We start from the raw sequence: 18,237 nt of genomic DNA, 5'->3' as shown, positions 1-18,237 counted from the left end.
CAATTTAAATCACTTTAAAAAATCTTTTAGATGTGAGGATTTTAAGATTATAAATTAAAAACTGAACATGACCTCAGAGATAAACATTCACATTTGGTCATGATTACTGACTTTCATAAGTAGCTAGGTGGCACAGTAAATAGAATACTGGGCCAGGAACCAGGAATAGCTGAGTTGCAATCTAGTCTCAGATATTTATTAATGATGTGACCTTGGACAAGTCAGTCATTTCACTTGGTTTTGCTCAATTATTCCTCATCTCTAAAATGAGTTAGGGGAAAAAAATGTGGCAAAATACTCCAATATGTTTGCCAGGAAAACCCCAAATGGAGTCATAAAGTTAGGCATAACTGAAACCATTGAACAACTGACTCTCAGAAACCATGTCACAATGAAATATGATTGGATATAAAACTCACATATAACATATGATCATATCTTGACTAAGACTGACAATAATATAGTTAATTGAGCTTATATAATTTTGTGTCCAAATTTAACAATACCCCCACATAAACTTTTACTCAATAAATACAACTTAGGAAGTTTCTTGCTGGGTAGAAAACAACTAACAAGCTTGACATTTTAATAAAGTAATTTAATTATTTTTTAAATGATAAGCAGGATATGTCTGGTTCTATTTCAGAGGTTAGGAGAAAAAAGTTCAAATACACAATTGGCTTCATTTCCTTTTTCAGTAATGTATATATGAAATCAATAACCATGGAAATTATCTTGACTTAGAATGATGAACAAGTCATCATAGTGTAATGTCTGAAAGCAGTTTTTAAAATCTATTTTTGCCTGTATTAAAAGGCAGTAATGTAAAAATACACTGGATTTTAAATTAATTTTATATATCTTATGCTATGCATTATATATTCCATTAAGTTGTATTTTGCAAGTTTGTTTTGTTTTCAGAACTGGGAATTTGATAGTGTTGGAAGCTCCTTGGGGGCAAACTTCCTGAATGAATGCAAATCAGCAGCAATTTCTCTATAATTTTTATTCTTATAGAGTTGCTGAAAGTTTCAATGACTTTCTCCACTTACTCAGTATGTTAGAAGCAATTCAGATCTTGATATATATATATATATATACTAGTATATACATATATATACATGTATATACTATGCTATATAGCACCATATAGTACATATGTGCATGTATACATGTGTGTGTGTAAGGTAGTAAGGTACACATTCCTTTACTGGGGACAGTAAATAAACAAGGAAAAAGCCAGTAAGTCCCTCAGAAACATTCAAAACCTTCTCATTGCCTACAAAATGAATTAGCTAAAATCTTTAGCCTGGTGTTCAAACTTGTAGCTCAGATCTTCAGCTAAAATAGACTTCTTGCCAGTCTACAAAATATATGTGGTGTTATGCTGGGGTTTTTTCCCAATAATATATAAAAATAATTTTAACATTCATTTAAAAAAAATTTAAGTTCCAAATTCTCTCCATCCCCCCTTTCACCAAAACTGAACAGATAAGCAATTTGATATAGGTTATAATTGTTCAATCATGCAAAATATATTTCTGTATTAGTCATGTTGTGAAAGAAAACAGAGACAAAAAAAAAAACAGGAAAAAATAAAGAAAGTGTGGGGGGGGAAAGCATGCTTCAATCTGCCTTCAGGGTCCATAAATCCTTTTTCTGGAGGTAACTAGCATTTTTCATCATGAACTTTTTAGAATTGTCTTGTATTAGTGTATTACTGAAAATAGCTAAATTATTCACAGATGATCATCATATAATATTGTTTTACTATGTACAATATTCTCCTGATTCTCCCCACCTCCCTTTGCATCAGTTTGTATAAGTCTTTCCAAGTTTTTTTTAAATTATTCTACACATCATTTCTTATACCACAGTAATATTCCATCACAATCATATACTACAGCTTATTCAGTCATTCACCAATTAATGGATATCCCTTCCATTTCCAGTTCTTTGATATCACAAAAAGAACTGCTATAGATATTTTTGTATAAGTAGATTCTTCCCCTTCCCTTTAAAAAAAAAATCTCTTTGGGTTATAGACTTAGTAGGAATATTGTCGGAGCAAAGTCAATGCAGAATTTTACAGCTATGCTGGTAATTTCTTGAAGCCTGAGGTGGTCTTTAAGGAGTTATAGTGGGAGGGGAAATAGACATGTTATGTACACAGATATGTATAAGTTAAGGTATGATGGGAGCAAAGGAGAAATCCAAAGAGCTTTAGAAAAATCTGAGGGCAAAGAAAGTACTTTCAGCTGAAGGTATCCAGGAAAAATTCATAGAGGAGGAAGATGAATGATACTTGAATAGAACCTCAAAGGAAGATAGCAGATTCTGAAAGGCAAAGATGAGAGGGAAATTCATTCCAGCAGTGATGGCTGTCCTACATGGATGCTTGGAGGCAAAAGGAATGTATTATCAATTGAATAACTAGAAATCCAGTTTTACTTAGATTGTGTGAAGTAAAAAGTAATGAGTAATAAAGGTAAAAAGAGAAGTAGGAGTCATATTGTAGACAAATTAAATGTCAGACTAAAGACTCTACATTTTACCTTACAGATAGGGAACCACTGAAGGCTTTTGGGGGAGGGACAAATCTGTGATTTAGAAAATTATTTTGGCAACTGTATAAAGAATAAATTAGAGATAATAGAAATTCAGAATCAAAGAGACCAGTAAGGAAATTATTAACAATAATCTAGATAAAAGACTATGAGGGTTTGATCTCAAAGATGGTATAATAAAAAGAGGAAAGGCATTCAGAGAATTGATAGGTCTTGGCAACTGGTTAAATATAGAGAATAAAGGAAAGGAAAGAATCAAAGATGATTCTGATGTTTTTGACCTGATTATATAAAATGAGGATGGTGCCATAAGCAGAATGAATAAGTTTAAGGATAAAGAAAATTGTTATGCCAAATTTGAGTTGTTTTGAGACCTCTGGATGGAGATATTTAGCAGATAATTCCCAGAAGACTGAAGTTCAAAGGAGAAAGGAAAAGATAAACTATATAGATTTAGATAAATAAAAGTTTAAAAAAAAAAAGAGCTGAAGACAGGCACAAAGGATACCTACACTTTGGGACAAAAGAAGGATGTTAAATAAGCAAAGGAGAAGGATAAAAATCAATCAATAAGGAAGAATAAAAGATAGCAGTATCACAGAGACCAAGGAAGGAAAGAGCATCCAGAAAAGAGAGATGTCAATGGTATAAATTGTTGCAGGATTTCAAAGGCAATGAGAACTGAGAAAAGGCCATTGATTTTGGCAATCCAATTTTGACTTGGACAAAGTTGTTAGTCTGGCTGTCTGGGTGAACCATTTAGTCATAGAGTGCTGAGAAAGTAGATGTTGGGACATTTGGGGTCAGAGCTATGGATTTAAGGAAGGAAAAGATTGCTACTATGGAGAGTGTGAGTACATCATTAAAAAAAAAAAAAAAAGATGAACATATGCAATAAGGATCCAATGTTTTTGTATCTCCATTCCTTCACTCAAGCCTTTTGCTATAACTGGAATGCCCTTACCTTCTTCCTATTGAAATCTTATTCATACTTCAGGTTCAAATATCATCTCCTATATGAAGCTTTCCTTGTTCTCCCACTCTCCCAACCAGAAGAAACTTCCCCCTCCTACCTCTCATAGAACATCACTTTGATTTCTCTTAGACATTTATATTCTATTTTGTATTGTATAAGTCATCTCCTATACTAGATTATTGGTTTTTTAATGGTAAGTACTGTGTCTCATTCACCTTTGTATCTTCCCTTGAAAAGTCCCTTGAACAGGGACTTAATAAAAATGTACTGAATCAAGGCTTAAATGTTGAATGGAGACTCCTTTGTCTATTTTCTTTAACACCCTGCCCTGGTAAGAAGTATTTCTACTGCCAACTTTCTCTTTTCTTAGCCTCAGTACTAGGGAAGCCAACAAAAAGTGGTAGTTTTCCTTGTGACCATTTATTCAGTAAAATTGGTCTTAATCCAGGTTTATTTAGAATCAGGGAACTGCCCACCACTATAAGTACTTGCCTTCAGGCACAAGCCACCAATGTGATGAAATGCTTTCCATTTCTGATGGAAATTCTTTATTGGATTTATGCAAAAATGTTCTAACAGATTATCAACCAGCCAATTTCTAGGATAGAACTGACTAAACAAAACATTTAACTTTCATCTTTGCCCTTTCACAGTTTACCTTCATGGTAGTTTTATCTTTTTTTCTTTTATTACTGAAACTCCATGGGAATAAACTGGACTACACATTATAACATATTTGGTTGCTTAAATTCAGTATTTATTGAGATGTACTATGGCATAGGATATCATTAGAATGATGAAAATCCCAGGCTTGAATCCTTCTCCTAATGCTTTATAATTTTATGGTCATGGACAAGTCATTTAATCTTTCTTATTCTTAAGGGGTTTTTTAATCTGTAAAATTGGAATAAGAAAATCTGTATTACCTATCTAAAACGGTTATTAAAAGACCTTAATGAAATGCTATATGTAAAGTATTATAAGCACTATGTGAAAGTTATAATTATTAATCACAGCTCTCAATAACATGTGAAGTCTTTTAGAATTCAAAACATAGTATAAATCCAATTTTTCCAGGAAAATGCAATTTTTTTCAATGTAGTTAAATTTCTAGAAACTATTTTCCCCTTTTGTTTAAAGAAGTACGTTTTTGTATGCCTCCAATTTGCCACTTACAGGCTAAATATCTCTCTTACAGCAACACATTTCTTGAAACAAATCTAATGATCTCAGAGAATACCAGAATTGGGATTAAAAAAGGATTTATGCCTCTAGAAAGAGTTCAGTTTAATTGACTGTGACAACAGTAATAGGAGTGTAGTTGACAAAAAGTCAAGGCTTTATTTCAGTCCATGAAAAGGGCCCTCAGCATAGTAATTTTAGCCGTTCAAATAAAAAAAGATACTAGTTATGGGTCACTTTAAATGGTTTTTTATACAGGAAATAAAGGTTTTTCTAACCCCTTCCTCCTCCAGTTGTTAGCACTTTCTCTCTCTTAAAATTACTTTGTATATATTTCCTTATATGTATCTCCCTGTTACAATGTAAGATCCTTGAGGACAAAGATTTTTTTTTATTTTTACCCTTGTACAACCAGTGCCTTATACATAGTAGGCACCTAACAAGTTATTATTAAATTACATTGAACAAAGATTATAGATTTAAAACAGGAAGAGAATGTAGAAGTCATCAAGTCCTACCTGAACTGATGCTGAGTGATATGAGCAGGACCAGGACATCAACAATACCATATGATGATCAATTCTGATGGACATAGTTCTCTTGAACCAAATCAGTTCCATTTGTTTAATAATGAATAGAACCACTACATAGCATTTCCAAACCCTCTGTTTTTGTCTGCTTGCATTTTTTATTTCCTTCTCAGGTTAATTTTACCTTATTTCAAAGTCTAATTCTTCTTGTGCAGCAAAATAACTGTGTAAATATGTATACATATATTGTATTTAACATATACTTTAACATATTTAATATGTATTGGTCTACCTGCCATCTGGGGGAGGGAGTGGGGAGAAGGAGGGGAAAAGTTGGAACAGAAGATTTTGCAAGGGTCAATGCTGAAAAATTACCCATGAATATATCTTGTAAATAAAAAGCTATAATTTCAAAAAGTCATCAAGTCCAAATCTCTTATTTTATACATGCGGAAACTGAGACACTAACAGGTTAGCTGTCACGCATGTAATAAATGTCTGAAATAGGGTATGTAGCCAAGTCTTCCTGACTACAGGAGATCAGATGGTAAAAATGATAGTGGTTTGATAAAGAGGAATAGGGGGAAAGAAATCTCACCAGCTGTCAGGATAGATAGGAAGATTGAACATTTATTAAGCACTTTTTGTTTGCCAGGCCTATGCTAAGTATTAAGGTTACAAATATTTGCAAGCAAGACAAACTTGCTTGTCCTCAAGGATTTCAAGTAGAAGGAAGATCGCAGAAAGAGATGATAGTAAATGGGGAAGGAGAGGATGATGAATTCCAGTAGCTGTGAGATATCCCAAAATAGGATTTAAAGCCATCTCAAAAAATTTTGTTAATATTTTCTAGCTCTATAAATAATCCTTTGGTATTAATTTGGGTACTGTCATTTTTATTAAATTGGCTCAATCTGGCCATAAAGAATTAATATTTCTCCAATTATTTAGATCAAGTTATAATTTTAGAGTAGAGGAAGAATTAAAATAGGCTCATGCCCAGTTCTCTACAGTACCTAATTTTGTTCCAGAGATGTATTTAAAGTTATCTTAAAAGAAACAAGAAACCACAGCTACCTAGCATCCAAAAAGGTATTCAGTCAGACTTTAGCTCCTCAGAATTAAGATTTTGCAATATTTTGAGCTACAAGAATTCACAGTGACTAGGGCTTTTAGCATGACAGCAGAAAAGAGAGTGTTTACTAGTAAAAGCCTATGAGTGTCTGATGTAATGGCAAATCAGATTTATGGCTGCTCAACCATGATTTTTATAGCATGCAAGATCTAAATTCTGAAATAGTCTTCATGTTCAGGGAACATCAGAAGCTCTTGTAGTATGAGGCAATGGAAAGAGAATTAGTTTTGGAGTCAAGAGATTCGTGATCAAATATTATTAATGATACTTACTATGTGTATGAGTTTTAGACTTTACCTTTTTCATTAGTTTCCTCATCTGCAAAATGAAAGGATTGGATTAAATGGCCTCAGAGGTCTGTTCCAGCTATAGAGTTATGATTGTATCTATGCATCTGAGATCCTATCTGATCATACTTATGAGAGAGGTTCACATCTCTCAAAGGGAAACAAAAAAGTTAAGATATGGTAGAAGATAAGGGATTAGGAAAAAATTGAATTTTTTTAAAAAGATAATAGCAATTCTCTGTTAACTTCATTGTTTTAAATATTCCCTAACTTCATTCAAGAATGCTTTATTAGAACCCAATTCTAAATTTTCCTACTTAAGTACTTTTACTTCATTTTCTTAGATTTTTTAAAAGATCTTGTATATTCAAATAGTCCAGAGGTTAAAGCTCTGGAAATTTTTAAATCTCAGACACTGTGTCTCCAACACTTTATGATAGCTGAGACAGGCCTTAGATTTCATCTCTGCTTACAGCCAAGTTGCATGATGTCATGGAAGAGGTTTTAAGATATGAGATATTGTTCAGTAGGATGTCAATTTTCTCTATATTATCAAAGAACAGATGTAGTAAGCAACTACAGTTCCATCAAGATTATAGGACATTTATAAATATTTTGAAAAGTATCTAATATATTTCTTAGCAATCTATAAATAACTTCAAAATATGCTTACGTATGCTATGCTTTTCATTGCATGAACTAGCATGACAACATATCTCTCTATCTTGTACGGCTGAAAGATTTCTAAAAAAAAATCAAGAAATCAATTATATCATTTTAAAAGCTGCACATTAATTCTGGTGATTTGAGAGGCAATAGCAAATGATGGGTTTTGAGGTGACTACATCCATTGTTTCCAAACTCAACTCTTTGTCATTTTCCTTTCAAGTAAAATAAGTGCCCCAAAAAGCTGCAAGTGCAAAAGCTACATAAAAAAATACATATCTATAATTAGATTCCTGGGTCCATTTCTGTTTTCACACATTTATATAAAGAAGCTACAGCATTCGATAAAAATAACCTCATAGAAAATGATCTGTCAAGACCAAATACAAAAACATGAAGTAATTAGAAGTGATATGTTTTGATTGACCACATAATCAAGCTATAACCCCAAGTCACTTCTTTAGTTGAATGAACTTGTAACAATACTAAAGAACAGCTGTTAACTTCCTATCTCAGCAAGCATTCTAGGCAAAGAAAATATTTAGAGATGTTGAGAGGTAGTGATTAAAACAAGTCTGTTATTCCAATAGACCACTGAATTTGACTACGTTATTTTCAGTTACTAAGAAATTATTGAAGAGGTTCATTTACAAAAGAGTTTGAATTTATGCCAAAGAATTCACAAAGCTTTGGACTGCAAAGAAAAAAGAGAAACTATTTAACCCAACAACATTTGGAATCATGAATGTCTTCAACAAAACGCCTGACAAGCAGTCACCCAGATTCTACTTGAGATATCTGGCGACAGTAAATTCATTATCCTGTGAGTAAGCCCTTTCAATTTTCAGAAAGCTCATTCATTGTTCAGAAGCTTTTCCTTATACAATATCTTCTTCCTCTTTGTAAATTATTTTAATTTTCTGTTTTTTTTATTATGGGCTTGATAAATTCCAATAAATATGACATTTTTAACATATAAAGAAACAAAAGACTGGCATATGAAATTATGGCTTTCTATTCCCTTGTTTTCAAATGAAATTTTCTGCTTATCTGTGTTTTGACCTTCCTTCATTTCTCTTCTGAATATTTTAAATGTTTCACTGATGTTCCTTTCTTTACTTCTTTTTGTATTATTATCTCTATTCATTCTAATAACCAAACTCTCAAAATCAGCAAAATTAAATCCTTCCTTTCAACAAATAAGTTTAGTCAAATAAAATAAATTAATACATTGACCATATCTGGAAATGTATTCATTATTGTGAACTTCTACCCAACTGATGAGCACTTGCTTTGTTCCCAATTCTTTGCTACAAGAAAAATTGTTTCTATAAATATCTTTATGCCTATACAGATCATTTCCCTCTATCTTTAATCTCTTTGACATATATGCCTAGAAGTGGTATCACCAAGTTTAACGGTTTGTACCATTTAGTGACTTATGTGCATTGGTTTAACTGCCTTCCCATATTTTCTTCAATTAGTGCCATTTTCTTTTTCAGTTATCTTTGCCCATAATTTCTACCTAAATTTGCTTTCTAGAAACAAACAAATCTGCTCCATATTCTACATGATAAACCTTCAAGTATTTGAAGTCATCTCTCATTACCTCTATTAATCTTCTATTCTCCAAGTTAAACATCCTCAATTATTTCAATCAATTTTTATATAAATTGGTTTCAAATTTCCTCCCTCACCTAACTGTCCCCCATGAACACATTCCAGCCTGTCAATTTCCTTTATAAAATATGGTGCCCAGAAATGCAGGTGAGGAAATACATGCACACATATATATACATATGTATGTATGTGTATATACAAATATATATATATTCTCACATGTATATACATGCATACATATCTACTAAATATGTTCTCATCAAAATAGAGTTTAGAGGAACTGTTATTTCCTTCTTTTTAGACACTGACTCTTCATTTTGTCATTGTTGCTAAGTCATTCTTCAGTCAGAACCAACTCTCTGTGACCCCATTTGGGGTTTTCTTTGGCAGAGATACTGAAATGATTTGCCATTTCCGTCTCCATTCCATTTTTTAGATGAGAAAGTGGGGCAAACAAAGTTAAATGACTTGTCCAGGGTGACACAACTAGTACATGTCTGAGGTCAGATTTGAACTCAGAATGATGAGTCTTTCTGACTCCATCCACTGCACTATCTATCTGCCCTCTCTTATGTTAAGCATGTTAATTTTCCATATGGAATATATTCAATATGGAACTATGCCCAAAAGGACTATCAAACTGTGCATACCCTTTGATCCAGCAGTGTTACTTCTGGGCTTATATTCCAAAGAGAAATTAAAGAAGGGAAAGGGACCCACATGTGCAAAAATGTTTGTGGCAGTCCTTTTTGTACTGGCTAGAAACTGGAAAATGAATGGATGTCCATCAATTGGAGAATGGCTGAATAAATTATGGTATAAGAATGTCATGGAATATTATTGTTCTTTAAGAAATGATGAGCAGAATGATTTCAGAAAGGCCTGGAGAGACTTACAGGAACTGATGCTGAGAAAAGTGAGAACCAAGAGAACATTGTACACAGCAATAACAAGATTGTATGATGATCAATTCTGACAAATGTAGCTCTTTTCAACAATGAGGTGATTCAGGCCAGTTTGAATGGTCTTATGAAGGAGAGAGCTATCTGCACCCAGAGAGAAGACCGTGGATCACAACACAGTATTTTCACCTTTTTATTGTTGTTATTTGCATTTTTTTTCTTTCTCATGTTTTTCCCTTTTGATCTAATTTTTCTTGTGCATCATGATAATTGTGGAAATATGTATAGAAGAAGTGCACATGTTTAACCTATATTAGATTACTTGCCATGTAGGGAAAGGTAAAAGAAGGGAAGGAGTAAAAATTCGGATCACAAGGTTTTGCAAGGGTGAATTTTGAAAGCTATCTATGTATATGTTTTGAAAATAAAAAGCTTTTTTTTAAGCTTATGCATCTATTATTATAATCATGGTGGTTCAAAGAAGTTGATTTTATTTCCTATATTTAAATGGATATTATAGTTCTCTTGCATTACTAATAGATGGCATTTACCCAATACCATTGGTGACATCAATACATTATTAAGACCTTTAAAAAAGTAAATGTAAGAGTGAAGGAAAATCAAAGGAAATCTTTATCTTGTCATTTTTAAGGCCATACATAACTCTTGTTCTTTTTTTGTTTTTACAAAGGTGGAGATTTATGATTATGTAACACTTCATGTAATGTCACATGTTTTTCATGTGTTGGTTTTGCTAAGCTGGCATTTTTCCTTCTTTTTAAAAAATTCATTATAAAAGATAGAACTCTGAGAGAAGAAGAGGTAAAATAGAAAATGTAGATTACATAGAGTATTTATCAACAAACTTATTTTTTAAAACCCTTACATAATAACTAGTTTATCAAAGAAAAAAATTATATTATCTATTTGTTGAATATATTCTCAATCTGAAAGTGTCAAATATGCTAGTGCTGGTAAATGCAGGTCAGAGGTCATCAACCTTTCAGAAGTGGGGTAACAATCTGCTCATTCTGTGCTTGGGAATTAAGGGTAGTGTTGAAGATGAAATCCAGGAAGAAGAAACAGAATGCTGAAGATCTATCCCTAAGTTCAGATTTAAAAAAAACAAACAAACAAAAAAAACCTTTCTATCCCAAACATTGTACCAATAGTGACACATTAAGTCTAAAAATTTTAAATGAATATACTTCCTAGAAGAGTTAAACCTATCTGTTATTATTTTAAATGATTATTCTTTTAAAATCAATTTACCTCCTAGAAGAGTTAACTCTGCCCATAACTTTAGTGTCGATTAATTTAATCCTTTAATCAAATTTATTTTCATCAAAAAAAAAAAAAAAAGAACAAAATTTCTTAACCAGAAGTGAAAGTGAAATGGGCTACTTTTAAAAGAAGTGATATCTCCATCCCTGAGGGTCTTCAAGAAAAGATAAGATGCTCATTTGGAGATTTTATAACAGGGACTCTTTTTCAGTTACATATTGGACTATATGAACTATGAAGTACCTTCCTAGTAATAGGGGGGTTATTATAAAACTTAGGCAAAATTATTCTACTTATATGTGTTATATAAGATACAATCATATTGTACAGTCAAAAAATGAATCTCCAAAGGGAGGATCAGGATCCCCAGAGGGTATGTGATCTGATTCCAAGGGGATGAGTGATCAACCATTCAGGAAGATCACATTCTACCCTCATTGCATTGGGTACCTATGTAAGTTGTCTCCAACATGATCATCTCTTCTCTTATATTCCCAAAACTCTTCCATTACGTTTTTTCCTGTATGGTACAAGCTTCCAACCTCAACCCTTCTACACCTGCTATTGATTTCTCAGAGCAGCTACTTGCAGTAATTGTGCAAATATCACTGAGAAAATTCTGCTTCCATTCCTTTCCAGAAATGCCTGGCCCTAAAGGCAGGCCCCCAGAGGCAGATGCTCTGAGAAGGATGGGCTCTGTGATTGGGAGGCAGTGATCCCTGAGAAAAGTTTTGATTTTCATTTCACCACTTGTTCATCTTTTCATTTTCATTTGCCACCTATTCAATATGGTGGGAAAAGGAAGTCACATAGGATGAACAGGCCTGGATGGATTAAAATATGGATCAAAGATATCATGACATTATCTTTTTCCCTAAAGTCTACCCATTTTTAGAAATTCTTATTGCTGAGGACATTCCCAACCTTCCAGTCGCCTACGCTCTCACAATCCCAATGTCATTTTCTACACCTCCCTTTACTTCACACATACCCTATCCACATATCCAATAAGTTGCCAATTCTAATTAGTTTTGTTTCCATGTCTTTGGTATCTGGCTCTTATCTGTTCACACAGCCTCCATTCTAGTTAAGGCCCTTTTCATCTCTTGCCTAGATTTTTGCAGTAACCTCCTAATTGGTATTTTTGCCTCAAGTGTTTTCTCTTCCATACATCCTCCTCAAAACCATGTCCAAGTGATTTTCCTAAAGTACATGTCCAGAACAGGATCAAAATGGAGCAAATTTTTAAAATTAATTGGGTAGTTTTAATACCATCTCAAATGTACTATTCAAAATGAATTCAAATATCTTGTGAAATTGTTTGTTAAAACATAATAAAATTTAAATCAGAAGAAAAATCTAGATTAAAAGGTTTCATATAACATTTCAAATAAGTGGATTCTAAGGTTTGTAAAGTGCTTTAAAATATACTCTCCTTTTATCCTCACACCAGTTCCAGTGAGAAGATAGTATTATTGTCCCCATTTTGTTGTTGTTACTGTGTCATTTCAATTGTATCCAACTCTTTGTAACCCCATTTGGGGTTTTCTTGGTAAAAACAGTGGAGTTGTTTGCCATTCCTGCTCCAGCTCATTTTATACATGAGGGAACTGAGGCAAACAGGGTTAAGGGACTACACCAGGATTGCACAGCTAGTAAATGTTTGAAGCCAGATTTGAATTTAAGTTTTTCTAACTATAGATCCATTGTTCCATCCACTGCACCACTTTAGCTACCTTAAAAGAGAGAAGGATAAAAATTTTGCCTTTGTAAATTTCTATGATTGATTGTCTTCTGCTCCAAAAAATTCTTTTGAGAGCCTGGCAATCTTACACTTACAAATCTTTCACATAATCTTTTCCTCCTATCAGGTATTGAAATTAATGCCCAAAGTGTAACTTTACTGCCTCATCAGTTCCCCTCAACAGGATTTCCCTTTCCCCTTCAAATTTAAACAGCTAGGCTTGAAATATAAACTATTTTCTAAGGGATATTGAGATTACAAATCACCAGACCAGAACATAACTTTTAAAAAATAATTTTTGTTGATGCCTTTTGTTGTTCTATCATAGTCATTCTGAAGAATGACTTCTTCCTTCCTACCCCAAAACAAAACCCTCCTTTCTAACAAAGAAAAAAAAAGTTAAGCAAAACCACTTGACACAGTGTCTATTTCTCACTATATATATATATATGAATATATATATATATAATATTCTGCTTTCATAAGCCCTTCTTCCTCTGCATCCTTTCTACTAAGAGAAGTCCATTGTATTATCTATTCTCTTAAATTACTAATTTTTCAATTATTTAAAATTTAAAATTTTTTAATTTAAATTTAATTTAATTTAAAATTCAATTATTTAAAATGATCTTCAGAACATTATTTTTAAAGGCCCTTTAAATGGAGCATAATAAATTTTAAAAACTGAACCATGAAATGATTTCACTGATTTTCTATCCTTTGCCCCAAGAATGTTTAATAGCATGTCAACCTTCCCTCTTCTTTTCTTAATCAGTTGTCTCTTTTTTTCCATCTCCCTTTTCTTTCTTTTTGTTCCTGAGGCAATTGGGGTTGAGTGACTTTCAGAGTCACACAGCTAGGAAGTGGTAAGTGTCTGAGATCAGATTTGAACTCAGGTTCTCCTTACTTCAGGGCTAGTACTCCAACCATCTCCCTTTTCTTAACTAGCACCAATTTCATGTAAAACCAGAAAATTTTCCTTCTGGACTTCCAAATGTTTTCTACTCTTCTCCCTAGTTATGCTTTAAAATAGAATAAAATCTAGTACCATCAGCTCAAAAATGACTTTAGAGTGAGTGGCCTTCCTTTCAAATTCCAGCTGTATTACCTATTATTCATTTGATTATAAGCAGTCCACTTAATATCTGAAGTAAGTCCATGGGGAAGTCACTGATTAATATATCTTAGTATCATATACATATGTGTATAGAAATATTAATTTTTAAATTAAACCACTTAATTGTATTAAAATTTATGGAATCAATTTTTTTCATCTGAAAAATGATAAAGTTAGATAAGATGGACTTAAACTTTACATTTATGTTCCAATATATTATGGAATCCTTTACTTAGAGAACTTTTGAACAAAGGGACAAATAGAGGTACTTTTTGTTTCTCTGATTTCATCGAGCATAAATAGATGTAAATAGGCAATATGGTCAAGATTTTTAGAGAGGAAAATTTAGAGGGCACCAAAAACCACTTTCCAAGACATGCTTCTTCTTTTTTCTGGACCCATATTCTAGGCTAGGCTAAGGTTGACTTAGAAAAGTCATATAGTTCATAGGTGGAACCAAAAGAAAATGATATAATGATAGACCATCTAACTTTTAGTAAAAGGAAGTTTATTTAACAATGATATGAAAGAATATTCAATAAGGATACATCAGTGGTTCAGTTGGGAAATCTGCCCTTTGTCTTTGTTTTGCTATGATGGTACGTGTCAAAGCCTAAGAAGCCTTAACTTCCCCTTGTGTACTGGGCTATTCTGTTTATATCACCGGGAAACTATTTCCACAGTTTGAGACTTATTCCACTGGAATTAGGTCAAGTATGTTATATTTGCTTTTTAAGGAAAACTGGCCAAATCTATGTGGAGTAGATGTTGTTCCCACTCTATTCCTTTATAACAACAGTAGAGATAGCCTTATCCCAGGGCAGTCTTCCTCCCCTTTAGTAGCTTAGATATTTTGTGATATCTATTTTATTTCCCAAATCACAGAGACCATAGCCTAGATAAACCTACCTCTTCAGAATCATTATGATTCTCCCAAAATTCTAGTTTCATCTCTGTTTGGGCAGTGAGGTAGCTAAAGCAGACTCCATACTCACTAAGTAAGCATCAAATAGTTCATCATTTCTTTTTTGCCCTCATTCCTTTTCCTCTATTCAGTTGAGAAATAGGAAGGAGAAAAGCAAGGAAAAAAAAACTGAGACCATTGGAATATGAAGGGATCTCAAAGATTATGCTGATGAGTAAACTGAAACACATTGTTAGTTTTAGGGTTGAATTTGTCCTCCTAATTTTTTGAGAATGGCTATTAGGATCAGATATTAATGAAGTTCCTAAATAATCAAGATTTTGATGGACAAATGAGAAATCCTACATTCTTCTGGGTTTTAGTCCATAGGTACTTTTAAATTCCTTGTGTATATTTTAAGAACACTGTCCAAAAACAACATGATAGTAACAATTGATGGTGTGTTATTCATATGATACAATGGTATGATTATGTTCTAGAGAATCCTACAATTCCATCATATATTTTCTGCTTGTCAGTTTACTATCTTTACCTTCTTTCCTCTCAGCAGAATTAAACTCCCAGAATTTCTTTTCTGAAGGGCCTTATAATGGGATTTGTTTTTTAAGATTTTGTGACTTTTCACTGTAATCAATTATTGCATATTTAGTGAATGCTTTTTTTCCCCTCAATAATGATTGCTCTTCTTGTTTTCAAATAGTAATTAAGCTGATTTCCTCTTTTTACATTAGCCAGGATTGAAGTCTTATCTGGTTGATCACACTGTGATTTTAATTCTTACAATGTGAAGGTAATGATTAGATCCATTAAAGTTGAAGTTTAGAGTCAACATATAAACTTGGATTTTTCATTCCATTTCCTTTTTAAAAAATTCATTGTAGAATCAAAACCAATAAATAAATCCCCTACATTAATACTTTGATAAATCTGAATTCTTATGGATGTGAGGAGACCTTCTGAAGGTACAGATAGCAATCCATCCATGTCTATTCACTCTGTCTCAATTCTTGCACATATCATCCCAAAAAATCTTCCATGGGAAATCCACCAAATATACTGGACATCTTTCTCTATATCCCATGTCATTTCAAGAATACCAATGCCAAAATGTGGGATATTTATTGATTATGCCTTTGATCTTGCTACATTTCCAGTCCATATCCTTTTCCAGTCATACATTTCTAATGATATGTGTTATATAGTTTTCTGTAATGTTTTTCAGTCTATTCAAACCCACCATGCATCTAGTCATTGCCCTTTGACTGATCCTCAATCATAGCTATCATCACTGGAATTATATTGTTGTACAGAGCTCGCATGAGTTTCCCCAGAAAAGAAACTGATTTATTGTCCATACTAGGCAATCACATTCCTTTGTCTTCCATCTTTTTCTCCTTGCAATTTAACTATCATCCTGTGAGAACCATAATCCTATTCTTTGGAGAAGATTAACCTTGAAGCCAGGAAGACATAATTTCAAGCCTTTTCTCAGACATATACTAACTATGTAAATAAGAACAATTCACTCAATCTTTCAGTGCCCTGGGTCCATCCTCTAAGTTACACAGTAGTAAATGCTAAAAAAAAAAAAAAAAAATGGAAGGAGCACCATCTCTGGAATTAGAAGACATACATAGATGTAAATCCTATCCTTAAAAAACACAGCCTATATGGCTTTGAACAAGTCACTTACCCCTTGTGTCTCAGTTTCAGAGGAATGAATTGAACTTGATTTTTGTAAAGTCTCTTCCAACTCAACATCTATGTGCCATTGATCCTAAGTATGTCATCCTGGAAGCCTATATTCAAATGCTAAATGGAAAATGGAGGTAACTTTAAGTAGGGGAAAATTGTATCAGCAGAAGGCAAACTAAAGCAGATCTTCCTCATCTGAAAGGGCTTTTTGTACTGACCCAGAAAGTAACTATTACAAGCTTGTCATCTAAAGACAAGCCTATCTAGGTGCTGAGATACTAGATGGTAAGCTGACTACTAATGATGGGGGTGGGAAGATCACTTCAACTCATGGAGAATATCTTCTAAACATAGAATGATTTTCATTTACTTCATTGGAATAAGTATGCTCAGTGAGGAAATCTGGAGCTCTTAAAAATCTCAAATATTATACATTTTAAGGAATATAAGTTGGACCAGTCTTAAAAATCTTAAGTAATATATGTTGGACTAACCTTAGCATAAACCCCTAGTGAATTTTTGTCAATTACTTTACATTCACAGTAATTATGTACAAGATCCATCCAAAAAAAATCATGTATGATACTATAATAGGGAAGATTTCATTTAAAGTGCTGTTTTGTTCTTCATTTCACATTGGACGTATCTGAGGTTGGTAATAACAGAAGCTAGACACTTATTTTCTTCTTAACCAAAAGTATATGTATGTCAAGGGGAAAAAATCTCTAATTGAGAAAACTTGTGAACAGACTTTCCACAGCAATCTGTTTTGATTTTTTTAAAGAGTGAATTCTTATTTTCATCACTTTACTAGAACATCTCTTTCATTAGTGATCTCCTTACCATTAAACACAATTGCCTCTTCTTTGTTCTCATCCTCATTGACCCCTTTGAGTCATTTGACACAATAGACTATTCCTTGCTTGATATTGTCTCTTCCCCTGATTACCTTTGATGCTATATTATGAAAGATGTGTTCTTTACCCATTCCTAATGGGAGTGGTTTCTTTTTTCATTCCTAATTTTAAAGATGATGGACTCAAATATTCTTTGGTAGACACTGTTTTTTCTCAGTATTCTCTTAGTGATCTCATCCAGTCTGATGAATCTAATTAACAAATTTGTATCAATAACTACTGATCTATCCCTCCATTTCTAATCTCTCCCCTGAACTTAGGTGTTAATAGTTCTAATTGCCTGATGATGTGCCACAAGCAAATCAAACTCACTGTATCCCAAATGGAATTTATGATTCCCCCCTGAAAATCTCATTCTTCTTCCTCACTTCTCAATTTCTGTTAACATCTGTATCATCATCCTAACCACCCAAACTTATAAGCTCAATCATCTTTGCCTCTTCTTTCTCCTTCACTCTGAAGGGGAAATTCTAATCAATTTTATCTCCACAAAATCTCATGCATTTGTCTTCTTTTCATTATTACAAATATCATTTTTTCTTGCTTAGGCTGTGATTACTCTTTCTGCTTCTAAGATTCCCTCTTCTTCCAATTTATCTGTGTACATCTGAGTAAATAATTTGATCACTCTGATCATATTGCATCTCTTCTTAAAATGCCTTCAATGCCCCCAGTGCCTACCAAATAAAT

Source organism: Sarcophilus harrisii, chromosome 5 (assembly GCF_902635505.1).
Source record: "Sarcophilus harrisii chromosome 5, mSarHar1.11, whole genome shotgun sequence".
Classification (NCBI taxonomy): Eukaryota; Metazoa; Chordata; class Mammalia; order Dasyuromorphia; family Dasyuridae; genus Sarcophilus; species Sarcophilus harrisii.
This window is presented reverse-complemented; position numbering follows the sequence as displayed.